Raw genomic sequence first — 14543 nt, forward strand, 5'->3', positions numbered from 1 at the left:
ACCGGCACCAGCCTCTGAGTTCCCTCAGTTTTTATTGATTATGATTTTCATTATTTTAGCAGAAAGGAATGTAGTAGGAGAGCAGGGTGATGATAAGGAGAGAGTCAGCAGAAGACACGTGAGCAAAAGAATCTATGTCATAATTAGGTTCAAGGGAAGGTACTATGACTGGACGTGCACGTAAGCCAGATTTGTTTCTCTCCACCCAAACATCTCAGTGGAGTAAAGAATAACAAGGCAGTGTTACTGCAAACATGTCTGGCCTCCCGCCACAGGGCAGCTTTTCTCCTATCTCAGAGTTGAATGAATGTACAATCGGGTTTTACACCGAGACATTCAGTTCCCAGGGGCAAGCAGGAGATAGTGGCCTTCCTCCATCTCAGCTGCAAGAGGCTTTCCTCTTTTACTAATCCACCTCAGCACAGACCCTTTACAGGTGTCGGAGTGGTGGACAGTCAGGTCTTTCTCATCTCATGAGGCTATATTTCAGACTATCACATGGGGAGAAAGCTTGGACAATACCCTGCTTTCAAGGGCAGAGGTCCCTGCAGCTTTCTACAGTGCATTGTATCCTCAGTTTATTGAGACTAGAGAATGGCGATGACTTTTACCAAGTATACTGCTGGTAAACATTTTGTTAACAAGGCACGTCCTGCACAGCCCTACATCCCTTAAACTTTGATTTTATACAACACATGTTTTTGTGAGCTCCAGGTTGGGTCAAAGTGGCTGGGGCCAAGCGGCTAGGGCAAAGCTACAAATTAACAACATCTCAGCAAAGCAATTGTTTAAAGGACAGGTCTTTTTCAAAATGGAGTCTCTTATGTCTTTCCTTTCTACATAGACACAGTGACAGTCTGATCTCTCTTTCTTTTCCCTACAGGTGGACACGCCCCCACTGATATTCCTTCTAATTGCAACGTGGGAGAGGAGGATATGACACGCGATATCGCAGGGAGTAGAAACACCCCTGTGATACTGTTCTTCATATTCAGGGATGAAGAGGATGATATTACTCCCAATACAGATGGGTGTACACCCTCTGTACACCGAGTCTGTGTACACCAGTCTGTGAAAGAGTTCGTAATCTCCAGGGGGGGAGATGATATTACTCACAATATGGTAAAGAGGCTGTGAGTCCACGGAGGATCCTAAGAGCCAGTGGGGGAAGAGGGGCTGGCTCTGAGACCCCGCCTCGCGGGGGGTGCCTCCCCCCCCGTGATGGGGGTCCTAAGGGCCAGTGGCGGAAGAGGGGCTGGCTCTCTGTACCCGCCTCGTGGGGGGTGACTCCCCTCTGTGCGATGGGGGTCCTAAAGGCCAGTGGGGGAAGAGGGGCTGGCTCTGAGACCCCGCCTCGCTGGGGGTGCCTCCCCCCACTGCAATGGGGGTCCGAAGAGCCAGTGGGGGAAGAGGGGCTTGCTCTGAGACCCCGCCTCACTGGGGGTGCCTCCCCCCCCTGCGATGGGGATCCTAAGGGCCAGTGGGGGAAGAGGGGCTGGCTCTGAGACCCCGCCTCGCTGGGGGTGCCTCCCCTCCCTGCGATGGGGGTCCTAAGAGCCAGTGGGGGAAGAGGGGCTGGCTCCGAGACCCCGACTCGTGGGGGGTGCCTCCCCCCCTGCGATGGGGTTCCTAAGGGCCAGTGGGGGAAGAGGGGCTGTCTCTCAGTCCCCGCCTCGCTGGGGGTGCCTCCCCCTCCCTGCGATGGGGGTCCTAAGAGCCAGTGGGGGAAGAGGGCTGGCTCTGAGACCCCGACTCGCGTGGGGTGCCTCCCCCCCCTGCGATGGGCGTCCTAAGAGCCAGTGGGGGAAGAGGGGCTGTCTCTCAGTCCCAGCCTCGCTGGGGGTGCCTCCCCTTCCTGCGATGGGGGTCCTAAGAGCCAGTGGGGGAAGAGGAGCTGGCTCTCAGTCTCCGCCTCGCGAGGTGCCTCCCCACCTTGCGATCGGGGTCCCAAGAGCCAGGCGGGAAGAGGGGCTGGCTCTCTTTGTGGATGATTCTTTTTCCATTCTCAGGCAGTTTTCTTTTTTCTTTCTTTTTTTTTCTTTTGAGACTGAGTCTTGCTCTGTTGCCCATGCTTTGCTGGATCTCGGGTGACTGCAACCACTGCCTCCCAGGTTCAGGAGATTCTCCTGCCTCAGCCTCCTGAGTAGCTGGGACTAGAGGCGTGTGTCACCACATCCAGCTAATTTTTGTATTTTTAGTAGAGATGGGGTTTCGCCATGTTTGCCAGGATGGTCTCTATCTCCTGACCTTTTGATCCACCCACCTCAGCCTCCCAAAGTGCTGGGATTGCAGGTGCGAGCCACCGGGTCGAGCCTCTCAGGCGATTTTCATACCTGCATACTGTGATCACTACTCTGTTAAACAGTCAAGGAGGGTAAGTATTATCTTCAGATTTCCTGAGCTCTGTCTCTGTACAGCCCTCTCCTCCTCAATATTCTGCCCTATGAATTCTAGCCACATTGGCCTTCCCAGACTCACAGTTCTGTCCTCTCAACTCAGGAACATCTCTGAGCTCCATCTGCATTCTTTCTTCCTGTGCTGTGGCCTGGAAACTTTTCTAAGGTGTTTGGGAGGTCAATTGTGGGGCTAGCCTCATTTGTTTCTCATTTCTTGAGGATCACTGCCTTTTGATGCTTGATTCCAGTGATTGATTCCCTTTGTTGCTGGAGGGCCATAGTTTCATATATTTTGTCCAGTATTTTTGTTGTTTTAGGTCAGAAAGTAATTTTGGTCTCTGTTACTCCATGTTGGCCAGAAGTGTAAGACCTAAGCATTTACACATCAAAATACTGCACACATAATTTTAGTTTAAGCTACTTTTTAAAAAATCTCCTTCATTTTCCATTTAGCATTCTATTTAGGGTATTACATTGGTTTTTTTGAAATTCTGTTATTGGCAGTTTCTATTGCCTATCAATCCCATTTAAAGATAGTGCATAGGGTATTCTAAAATAGCTGTTAAGCAAAGAGAAAATTGGGCCCGATAGGGTGAGAATCACAGCTCTAATACCTAGAGTGACCTTATAATGTATTGTCCAAAGGAGATATTTTTGACAGTGAAAGAGGGTGTTGTTAGTAATTATATCAGGACCATGGCCTAAACCAGGACTATCCCAGGCAGCCTGGGACATATTTGTACCCCATCTCTATTTAATGCCTTTATACAATTCTTTACTTAATTCTACCAGCCTTTATTGAGCCTGCTTTCTTTGTCTAGCTGAGTGCCACATGCTGACATCACTAAGATCAATACAGCAAATGCTGAAAGATGGACAGAGAGACAGGAGATGGTCCTTTATAATGCAGTGTGATCTGTGCTGCAATAGAGGTGAGCACAAGGTCCTTACGAAGGCTCAGTGAAGAGCATGCTTGACTGCAGGGGAGGGTACTTAGGTTAGAAAAGATGAGTCAAAGTATGTTCATAGGGAGCTGGGAGGAGAGGTGGTAGGAAAGGTATTCCAGACAGTGTGTGTCAAGGCCAAGAGCCAGGGGAACACAGGTGGGGCTTCTTTTTTTTTCTTCTAAGATGGAAGAGTGTTCTGATTGGCTGGAAAACAACGCACATGGGAAGCTGTACAGAAATGAGTGGGGAAAGGTAATACTTAACAGCAACAGCAGTTAATATTTAGTGCCCACTTACGACATGCTGGACACAGTTCCGGGTACTCTGAACATATTCGCTCATTTAATCTTTACAACAACCCTATGAGGTAGGTACTATTATTATCCCCATTTTCAGGTGAGGAATCTGAGGCACAGAGAGAGTAAGTATGTTGCCCAGGGCCACGCACCAAGTATGGGGTAGGTCCTGGAGTTGAATGCAGAGCCCCTCCACTCTAAACTCCTGAAAGCCAGATGCTACAAGGCGTTGTTATTCCAAGTGGAGGAATGCTAAGGACAGCATCCTGCAGGTGACCAGGAAACCCTGAAGCATTCGAAGCAGGGGAATGGCTTAAAACAAGGTGGTATAAGAAAGTGCTCCCAGAGCAGCATGAAAGTCTGGTGTAGTGGAGGTCTCCGCTAGCCACAAGAGGTGGTAAGAGGCTGAGCTGAAGCAGCTGCAGCAGGGATGCAGAGGATACATTCCCCAAACCCTTATGGGCAGAGTCCTTTGGCTTCAGTGACCACGGCCAAGGGTGCAGAGGAGAAGCCCAAGAAGATGCCAGGTGTCTGGCTTATGCCCCTGTGTGAACGTGAAGCCTCTCATTGACATGCAGGTTACAGGAGGAAAAGCAGGTTTATTTGGGAAGGAGGCTTCTAGACCATGACTTCCATTTTAGCCATGTAGTTTTTGAAGTGCTTGTACAAGTTCTAGGTGGAAATGTCCAGGAGGCAGTGGGGAACTCAAAGTAGATCTCAGGAGAGAGGCTTAGGCCAGAGGGCTTGGGGAATCATCAGCATGGGGGTGGGAGGAGAGCTGGTATTTGGATGAGATTGCGGTGGAGCAGGAACAGAGTGGGAAAAGGCGGCGATGAACCCAGGGACTCCAGTATGCGGTAGCTGGCTGTGAGATTAGGAAGCAATGAAAGAGGCCGAGAAGGATGTGGGGGAGAAGCATCAATAAGGAATAAATGAGTTGCACGTGCTCCAGAGAGGCCAAATAAAGACTGGATTTGGCTCTCGCAGGTCATACATGAAAGAATCTTGGAACCAAAAGGAAAACGGTGGTGGTTTAAAGGGTATATTCAGTTTCTAGGTCTGCTGTCACAAAATACCAGAAACTGGGTGTCTTGTTAAAACAACAGAAATTTTTTCTCTCACAGTTTTGGAAGCTAGAAGTTCAAAACGAGGTGTTGGCAGCACCATGCTCTCTCCGAAGATGCTAGGAAGAATCTGCTCCATGGCTTTCCATTCGCTTCTGGGGTTTCCTGCAAGCCCTGACATTCCTTGGCTTGTAGATGCATCACCCCAGTTTCCACCCCCATCATCACATGGCCTCCTCTCTGCGTGTGCCTCTGCATTCCCTCTATTCTTCTTCTAAGGACACCGACACCAGTCATAGTGGATTAAGGGTCCACTGCTAACTAATTACATCTGCAACAACCCTATTTCCAAATAAAGTCACATTCTAAGATTCCTAGGGAGAACATGAATTTTTGGGGGCATGTGGATACTGTTCAACCTGGGACATGGAGTAAATAAATGGCAAGGAAGATTACAGATGACTTTAAGCTAAAGAGGGAGATAGGGTTAAATGTAGGACTTTTTTTTTTCCAGGACGGGAGAGGTTTAAACATGTTACTACATTGAATAAATGAAATAACCATGAACATGGAGTGGCTAAAGATTCTGAACTAAGTGCAAGTAATTGATACACGTCCATGGATAAGGGGAACGAATGGCGCTAGCCATTCTACCTGCCCCTCCTTCAGCCAACTGTGTGGCTTTACCCCAGCTGCATATTTGTGTGGCGCCTGAGCTCTGAGATGACCATCAGCATGAGGCAGCATCTGGCCGAGTTGCATCAGCGTCAGCGGGGCGGCAAGCAGCAAGGACTATCCTCTCCCCAAAGGGCTTCTGGACCCAACCGGTGAGAACAGAATGTGGGCAAGTGATGGGTGGGTGTGCAGATGGCTTGCTGGGACCTCACTGCACTTCCTCCATGCTTTGGGCCTGCCATTCAGCAACTCTGTCTCCCAAGACCTTACCTCTCACACAAGGATCCATGATGTCAGCCTCTTCCCCCTGTTGAGTCTCCTGTCCCCCTATTGAGTCTCCTCTTCCCCTCATTGAGTCTCCTCTTCCTTCTTCCCCCATTGAGCCTCCTCTCCCCCTTTTGAGTCTCCTCTCCCCATGCCCTTCCTTGTCTCGGACTCAGGCACCAGGCCCCATCAATGCTGTCTCCTGGACCGGCTCTCTCATCAGACAGTGACAAGGGGGGAGAAGATGAGGGGACTGAAGAAGAACTTCCAGCACTGCCCGTCCTTGCCAAGAGTACCAAGAAGGCACTGGGTCTGTGGCAGTTGGGTGTGGGGGCAGACAGGTCCTAGTTGGTATGATGGTTAGATATGGTTTTTCTGAGACTGTGGGGTGAGAGCAGTGTGAGCTGAGGAAACTGAGGCATCATTGTGGCCACACAGGGTATGGGCTGATGGGGCCAGGGCTCCAGGGTTGGGTGGGGGCGGGGGGGCAGGAGACACTTCCTCTGACTGCCTGTTTCTGTCTAGCCTCGGTCCTCAGCCCAGCCTTGCCCCGAAGCCTGTCCCATTGGGAGATGAGTCGGGTGAGTCACCATTGTTAAAATGTTCTTCCAAGGTTAGAGGAGGCAAAGGGAGCTGTGAGAACAGGGCTCTCTGGGCCTGGTAGGGTACTGGGGCATGGGGTCTGCCCACATGCTGCACTCCTGTGTCCAAGGAAGGCCTTGTCGGGGAAGTTGAAGCAGCTGGGCCGGTCCTGGGTGCGGGGTGAAGAAAGCCCAGGTATTTCCTTCCTGTGGACCAGTTGGGGTGGATGGAGCACAGGGTTAGTCAGCACTGGGGAGGTGGGGCACTTGTTCAGCTGCCTGGTGCCTGGAAGTAAATATCATCAGAGAAGAGCTCAAGGTGGAGAGGACAAAGGACCCCTAAGCCAGATAGTTAGAACTAAAATGCAGGAAATCAAGGATCCAAAGAGCGGAGATCTGGAGAAACAGTTCTAAAGACCCCGGTTAGGAGGTAAGCGGAGAACTTCCAGAATAGTTAGAGGGAAAAGGCCATGAGGGGACCCATAACTCAGCGACTGCCCTGGGGTGGCCAAAGGGGGATCAAGGTGTTCAGAGCAAGTTCCCAAGCACCAGTACCTTCCGTTGTCGGCAACAGTTTCACAGAGTGATGATGCTGTGGTGTCTCTGGAGCACCCTGACCGGGCCAGGGGTCTCAGGCCTGGGCTATAGGTTTGTCCTTGGTGCTGTGAAGGGACTTTGGGGCCCCCAGCTATTGGAGTGATTGGGGTAGAGAGGCAAAAGGAGTGGTTGGGGTAGACAGGCAGAAGTGGCCTTTGCCCTGGGCTGGGTTTCTTGGGGGACTCTTGGTAGTAAGTGGTTGCTGCTGGGGCTGTCCTCAGAGTGGGAGACTTTTAGAGACCCCCAGCTCTGAGGCATCCACGATACCAGGTGAAGGCTGAGACTAGGGGTTCCTGTGCCAGAGGATGCGGAATGCAGCTAAGAGCGTGAACTCTGGAGCCAGACTAACCTGCAGGCCACTTACTGTCTGTGGGACGCAGACTGGTCACTTAAGCCCCCTGTGCTTCAGTCTCCTCATCTGTAAAACAAGGATGATACTAGTGCCCATTTCAAAAGGTTGCTGTGAGGATGAAGTAAGCTAGCATGTGTAGTGTGCCAGGCACATAGTAAGGGATATGTGGATATTTGTTGATCTGACTGTGTGGTTGTTGTTACTCCTCCCCCACCCCTTACCTCCCACCAGGCACAGGAGTCCGTGGGGTTCCTGGACCCAGCTCCTGCAGCCAACCCAGGACCCAGAAGAAGAGGGCGCTGGGTTCAGCCAGGTGTGGAACTGAGCGTTAGATCCATGCTGGATCTGCGGCAGCTGGAAACACTGGCCCCAAGCCTGCAGGACCCTAGCCAGGACTCGCTGGCCATCATCCCATCTGGTCCCAGGAAGCATGGGCAGCAGGCCCTTGAGACTTCACTCACTAGCCAGGTGAGCCTGCTTTCTCCCAGCTCTCTAGAGAGTTCCAAGGGGCCTTAGGCAGCCTTTGCCACCAGCTGGGACCTGAGCACTGGTCCAGCTATGCTTGCTCTGCCCCTGTGGCACATGGGTAACCTGAACTACAAAGCCAGGATGGGGGTGGCTGGGCTGTATGGTTTGGTCATCAGGATAGGCAGGGGAGGGGTTGGGGTGGAGAGGCAAAAGTGGCCTTTGCCCTGGGCTGGGTTTCTTGGAGGACTCTTGGTATTAAGTGGTGGCTGGAGGTTGGCAGCCCAGAGTGCTAATACAGTTCCCCCAGAAGCTCACATCAGCAACTGGAGCCCAGCCTGGCTTCTCGATGTCTGTCCTTCAGCTTCCCCTTGAATGAGTGCACACCGCATCCTTACTCACCTCCACCTCTTCTCCAAGGGGAGGGTTGGCCCCCAGGATACTCAGGGCTGACCCCCCAGCTACCACTCCCTCATCTGTCACCTCTGCTCTGTTAACATCCCTTTGTGTGTTCCCAGAATGAAAAGCCCCCTCAGCCTCAGGCTTCCCAACCTTGTTCCTATCCCCATATTATCCGATTATTGTCACAAGAGGAAGGGGTCTTTGCCCAAGATCTGGAACCTGCACCCATTGAAGATGGTATTGTCTACCCGGAGCCGAGTGACAACCCCACCATGGATACCAGGCAAGGATCCTGCCCTAGCCAGACCTCGTGCCCCCGTCTTCCCCTCCCTATGAGTGTTCTTTAGTCGAGGGAGGGTTGGCCCCCAGGATACTCAGGGCTTTCCTTCCAGCTCACCACTGCCTCATCCCTCACCCTGATCACAGGCAGGAGTCCAGCGGGGCTGCTGCCTACCCCTGCTCACTGCCTTTTCTTCTCCCTGCTGGAATCCTGACAGTGAGTTCCAAGTGCAGGCTCCAGCCCGGGGAACTCTGGGAAGAGTGTATCCAGGCAGCAGGAGCTCAGAAAAGCACAGCCCTGACAGTGCCTGCTCTGTGGATTACAGCAGCAGCTGCCTTTCCAGCCCGGAGCACCCCACTGAAGGTGAGGCTGTAGCCTGGAGGGAGGGGCCATGGGGGGTGGGGCCTGGAGGTGGGTGGGGAGGCTCTGGCAACAGATGGGTGCAGTGCGATGCCTCTCTCCCCTCCCCACACCCAGACTCTGAGAGCACGGAGCCCCTCAGTGTGGATGGCATCTCCTCAGACCTTGAAGAGCCAGCTGAGGGCGATGAAGAAGAGGAAGAAGAGGAGGGAGGCATGGGCCCCTATGGGCTACAGGAGGGCAGCCCCCAGACTCCAGACCAGGAGCAGTTTCTAAAACAGCACTTTGAGACTCTGGCCAGTGGAGCTGCTCCAGGTGTGGTCAGAGGGCCAGCATTTAGTGCCTGCAATTTGCCCTTCTCCCCTCCTTGCCTACCTGAGAGGAGGGTCCCAGGGTATAGGCTGTGGCTGGGGGTCTCAAGGAGGCAAAATCTGGGGCAAGGGCTTGGTTTTTGCCCCAATTCATGATTTCTCTGACCTTGGTAGGGGCCCCAGTGCAGGTCCCAGAGAGGTCAGAGTCTCGGAGTATCTCTTCACGATTCCTGTTGCAAGTACAGACCCGCCCACTCAGGTACAGAGGCCCCCTACCCCCCAGCAGCAGCTCTGGCTCTCCTGGCCTCCCAGGGCTGCTGCCCTCTCCTCTCCAGTGTTCTGTCTCTCCATGCGCGGGGTGTTTTGCACTCCCGGTTTTGGGCTAACTGGCCTTTCCCCAGCTCTGTCTGGCTTTGTGCTGGTTCTCTCCTAGTGCCCTGGTGCTATGAGTTTCTCGCCATTTTGGCAGGGAGGAGCATTGAGCCTTCTCTGGGCCTTCTCCCACATTTCCTCCCTGTAGGGAACCATCCCCGTCCTCCTCAAGCCTGGCACTGATGTCGAGACCAGCCCAGGTGCCACAGGCATCTGGTGAGCAGCCGAGAGGCAATGGTGCCAATCCCCCTGGAGCACCCCCGGAGGTGGAACCGTCCTCTGGCAACCCCAGCCCCCAGCAGGCAGCCTCTGTGCTGTTGCCATGATGTCATCTCAACCCTGACAGCAGCTGGGCTCCCAAGAGAGTGGCCACAGCCAGCCCCTTTTCTGGACTCCAGAAGGCCCAGTCTGTGCACAGTCTGGTGCCACAGGGTGAGGAGCCTGATGGGTTCAGTGCCAGGGTGCAGGGTGTATGGAACACATGTACATGCTGGAGGAGGGAGGGCCTGGTGTGGCCCTGATGTGCCACTGTGCTGGCCACTAGGTGTCCCTTAATGGGCATGTGGAGGGGAACAGCAGCTCTTCGGGATTGGGTGTTGGCACCTGGGATGCCTTCCTCAACACCTGACCTGTGTATACCTCTGTCTCCTTTGCAGAAAGACATGAGGCCAGTCTGCAGGCCCCTTCACCAGGCGCACTGCTGTCTTGGGAGATCGAAGCTCAGGATGGTCTGGGCTCCCTGCCCCCAGCTGATGGCCGTCCGTCTCGGCCTCACTCCTATCAGAACCCCACCACCAGTTCCATGGCCAAGATATCCCGCAGTATCTCTGTTGGGGAGAACCTGGGCCTGGTGGCTGAACCTCAAGCTCATGCCCCCATCCGAGTCTCACCACTCAGCAAGCTGGCCCTGCCCAGCCGGGCTCACCTGGTCCTGGACATCCCCAAACCACTGCCTGACCGTCCTACCCTGGCTGCATTCTCTCCCGTCACCAAAGGCCGGGCCCCTGGCGAGGCAGAAAAGCCTGGCTTCCCGGTGGGCCTAGGAAAAGCTCACAGTACAACTGAGAGATGGGCCTGTTTGGGGGAGGGCACCACTCCCAAGCCTAGGAGAGAGTGCCAGGCTCATCCTGGGCCCAGCAGCGCCTGTGCCCAGCAACTGCCAGTCAGCAGCCTCTTCCAAGGCCCTGAAAACTTGCAGCCCCCACCCCCTGAGAAGACTCCCAACCCCATGGAATGCACCAAGCCAGGGGCAGCCCTGAGCCAGGACTCAGGTGTGCACAGCTCCCCAGCTCTCATCTCCTGCCCCATCCTTACTCTCCCCTCTCTGTTGGCCACTGTCTGGCTCCATCCCATTTCTGTGGGTACAGCTTCTGGTGTTTCTTGTCCTGTCTGCTCCTGTCGCAGGTCCGTAAGTCACACCCCTGATGGTGAGACCCTCCTGCTAACCTTCATGATTTCCTTGTGACTCACTTGCCCATTCAGTGGCTTCTGAACTTGGGGCTGGCTGTCTCCTCTGGACCTTGTTTGTGTGGTGTTGGGGAGGCCGTTGGAAGAGAAGCCAAGAGGAAGGGACTGAGGGCAAGTGCGGGGTGCGATGCTGAGGGCTAGGTCTCTCCCGCTCTGAGTGTCTTGGGTGCGGAGGCCTGAAAGGGCTACATGCTGGGCCTCACTTAGCTGTATCCGTCTCTTTCAGAGCCAGCGGTGAGCCTGGAGCAGTGTGAGCAGCTGGTGGCAGAGCTCCGCGGCAGCGTGCGCCAGGCAGTGCGGCTCTACCACTCGGTGGGTGTTAGGTGCCCCCCGGCAGGAGGGCGGGCACGTCAGTAGTGCTGGGTGTTTCGGATAACCATGTCCAGAACAGTATGCTAAGGCTCTTGTGCTGACAGGATGGCACACTCAAGAACATCTTGGGCAGCATAGGTGAGGGGGTTAGAGGCCAGGCTAGCCTCTTGTACCGGGCACCTGCGGTCATTTCTGGTTAAGAGCTGGAGACTTCCCTCAGGAGGTGAGGCCTGAAGAGACCACACCTCCTAGTTGGCTCAGGACAATCCCAGTTTATGTCGTTGTCCCAGTGTAATTATTAATGGCATCTTTTTTCATATCCATGAATTATTTGGCCCCCTTAGACATAGGGAACAGTCCAAGAAGGCCCAAACTTTGAAAGGGAAAGCAGATTCTGCCGGAGTTGTCATAAGGAGTTGCTTATAAGATGTAGACGGTTCTGCAATCCAATGGGTTCCTCCTTGGGCGTCACCCCCAGAGTCTGGCTGCATCCCATGTTCCCTGGCCATACATGCTGATCTTGGCGGGTAGAGTTCCCAGCTAGTCCCTTCTGAGGCAGGCTGGACCCAGGTGGGGCCCCTCCCTTTTATATGTCTGTTGACAGGCTCCTCCACCTCGCTTCTGGGGGTGCTGTTTCAGGTGGCTGGCTGCAAGATGCCCTCAGCAGAGCAAAGTCAGATTGCCCAGCTCCTCAGAGACACCTTCTCTTCAGTGCGACAGGAGCTGGAAGCTGTGGCTGGGGCAGTGCTGTCCAGCCCAGGCAGCAGCCCTGGGGCTGCGGGAGCCGAGCAGACACAGGCCCTGCTGGAGCAATACTCAGAACTGTTGCTTCGAGCCGTGGAACGGCGTATGGAACGCAAACTCTGAGTTCTGGAAGCCTGTCCCAAGTGAATGAATGCCCCAGCGATTCCAAACTGCAGCCCCTCTGCCCCTCACCAAAACCTGCGGGGCTGCTTGGAGTGGAAAGCAGGGAGCAGTGTTCAGAGGCAAAGCAGCCTTCCCAGCCGCTCCTCGTGGGGGGCCTGTATTTATTAATTTATTTCCCTGACTGTTGCCTCACTTCCTTGGAACTCCTGCCTCCACAGCCCCTCCAGTGGCAGGGACAGGTCTTGGGTCTTTGTCATCTTGGTGCTGTGAGAGGTAGGAGGGCAGCCTGCCCCATCTAGGAATCTGGGAAGGGCTGGCCCTCTCTTAGAAGCCATTTGAAATTACTGCAGGGATTAGCTCCCTGTGGTGGAGCATACACAAGGTACTCTGGGGTCGAGGTGAGAGGTGATGTGGCATTCAGTGCCCGTCAGCCAACTGTGGGCCTTCACCTCTACCTGCACTTCCCCTCTCACACCAGCTGGACTCCCCTGGCTGCCAGAGCAGGGTGGTTTTCCCCAATACCTGGCAGCTCAGAAAGGCAGAGCCATCTGGCCCTCCAGGGTGTCCCCAGCCATCAGGAGACTTGAGTTGGTATTTGGACCTGAGCCCGCACATTCCACTCCCATTCTCCCTCCAAGAGGGGCCCAGCATTGTATTTCCCTGTGACCCCTTACTCTCTTGGCCAGAACTTGAGCCAGCTGTGGGACGTTGCTGCAGGACAGTAAGCCCTTACCTGGGCAAACATGAAGCTCTGGCCTCCTTTCCTCAGCCCCTTGTTCTTCCCTGTCCTCCACCCTGGACCCCAGCCGGCTGCTGGAGCCCAGAGGCCACCTTCTCCCTGCATCCTGAATGATGCTTAGTCAGAAGCCTGTGTTGGAACATCCCTCGTTTACAGGGGGCTGGCCTACCTCCTGAGGACCTCGGCCACAGATGAGATCACACGCATGCACGTGCACACATGTACACACACACACCTACCTGCACAGCACGCCATTGAGTGTTGGTTGCCAGAGTATCCGGCTGGCTGCTGTGTGCCTGGTTTCCTCACATCCTGCCTCAGCTTCACCACCCTGGCTTATGTGGAACACCTATCAGGGAGCAGAAAAGGGGTGCAGTACACTAAGTGAACCCAGATTCTGGATTCTTGGTGTCCACAGCCTAGCTGATACGAGATGGCCCATAGGACACCTGGTTTAGGTAGAAGGAGCCTCCTCAAAGGCAGTGCTGGGCACCCACGGGTGTGCTGGATACTGGAGTTTGAGAGGAGGGAGGTGCTGGGGCCAAAGGAGACACTAGAAAAGTGATAGATGGGACAGGTAAGTGGCAGAGGTGAGGGGATAAGTTAGAATGTAAAAGGGCAGTAATTAGGGGTGAGGGAAAGGAGATAGGGGACCCTAGGAGGTAGAGTGGGACCATGTCGTGAGGCAGTTGAAGAGTTGAGGAAAGGTTTTTCTGGGCCCTACTGCTCCCCTCTGCTGCAGGTAAATCAGAGCAGCTTTACCACAGCTTCAGGCCACGAGAGCCCCTTCACCTGCCCTGCTGCGCCATAGGCAGAGGCTTATAAAGAAATGGGTTCCGGGCCAGGTGTGGTGGCTCAAGCCTGTAATCCCAGCACTTTGGGAGGCCGAGGCGGGTGGATCATGAGGTCAGGTGATCGAGATCAGCCTGGCCAACATGGTGAAACCCTGTCTCTACTAAAAATAAAAAAAATTAGCTGGGCGTGGTGGTGGGCGCCTGTAATCCCAGCTACTCGGGAGGTTTAGGCAGGAGAATCGCTTGAACCCTGGAGGTGGAGGTGGAGGTTGCAGTGAGCCGAGATCGCGCCATTGCACTCCAACCTAGGTGACAAAGCTACACGCCATCTCAAAAAAAAAAAAAAAAAAAGAAAAAGGGTTACAAAAGGTTCCTAGCTCCGGGGCATCAGCCTGAGTGCGCTTGAGCTGCTCCAAACCTGGCCCTTCCCCACTCCTCTAGCATCGCCACCCGCACGGCCCTGGAACTCCCGCGGCGCCGGGGGTGGGCCCGTGCCTGCTGTGCCCCGACTTCCCACACCAGCCGCGCCCACCGCCGGTGGGACTCAGGTTCGCCCTCTGGGCCAGGTCCTTCACGAGGACGGAGCTACCCTTCGCCAGAAGTTTGTGAGAATGTGGCCGCCCTTTTCCTGCCCTCTGCCCCATGTGGGTGGGGGGCCTCGTGGCCCGGCCGGCGCCCCGTCCCCTTCTGCATGTCTGAGGCCACCGGCAACCGCCGCCCCACTCCAGATTTGCCCCCGCCCTGTTTTGAAAGCCCCTTATTTATAACTTTTATACTTTGTGCAGGTCGCGGCGCTTCCCGCCTCATCCTCGGCTGCATGGGGCGGGGGGGCTGTTTTTAACGTGCCCGTTTGTACTGATGTATGAACTTGTCAATAAACACAATTGTTTGTTAACCCTGGGATGCCGGCCAGTGGGGCAGGCCGAAGCGGGCGCTGCCAGTCGCTCCACCGCTTGGGTGGCAGAACCCGGTGTGTGTCCAGGGGCAGGACGGGGCGGGGTG

General features: G+C 54.6%; 1 pseudogene; it reads left to right on the plus strand.

Annotated features, from left to right (window-relative positions):
- Nucleotides 1-4471: 4471 nt before the first annotated feature.
- On the plus strand, nt 4472-14436 carry LOC107973048 (mitogen-activated protein kinase-binding protein 1-like; annotated as a pseudogene).
- Nucleotides 14437-14543: the final 107 nt, after the last annotated feature.

This window comes from Pan troglodytes, chromosome X (genome assembly GCF_028858775.2).
Source record: "Pan troglodytes isolate AG18354 chromosome X, NHGRI_mPanTro3-v2.0_pri, whole genome shotgun sequence".
In the NCBI taxonomy this organism is placed as follows: Eukaryota; Metazoa; Chordata; class Mammalia; order Primates; family Hominidae; genus Pan; species Pan troglodytes.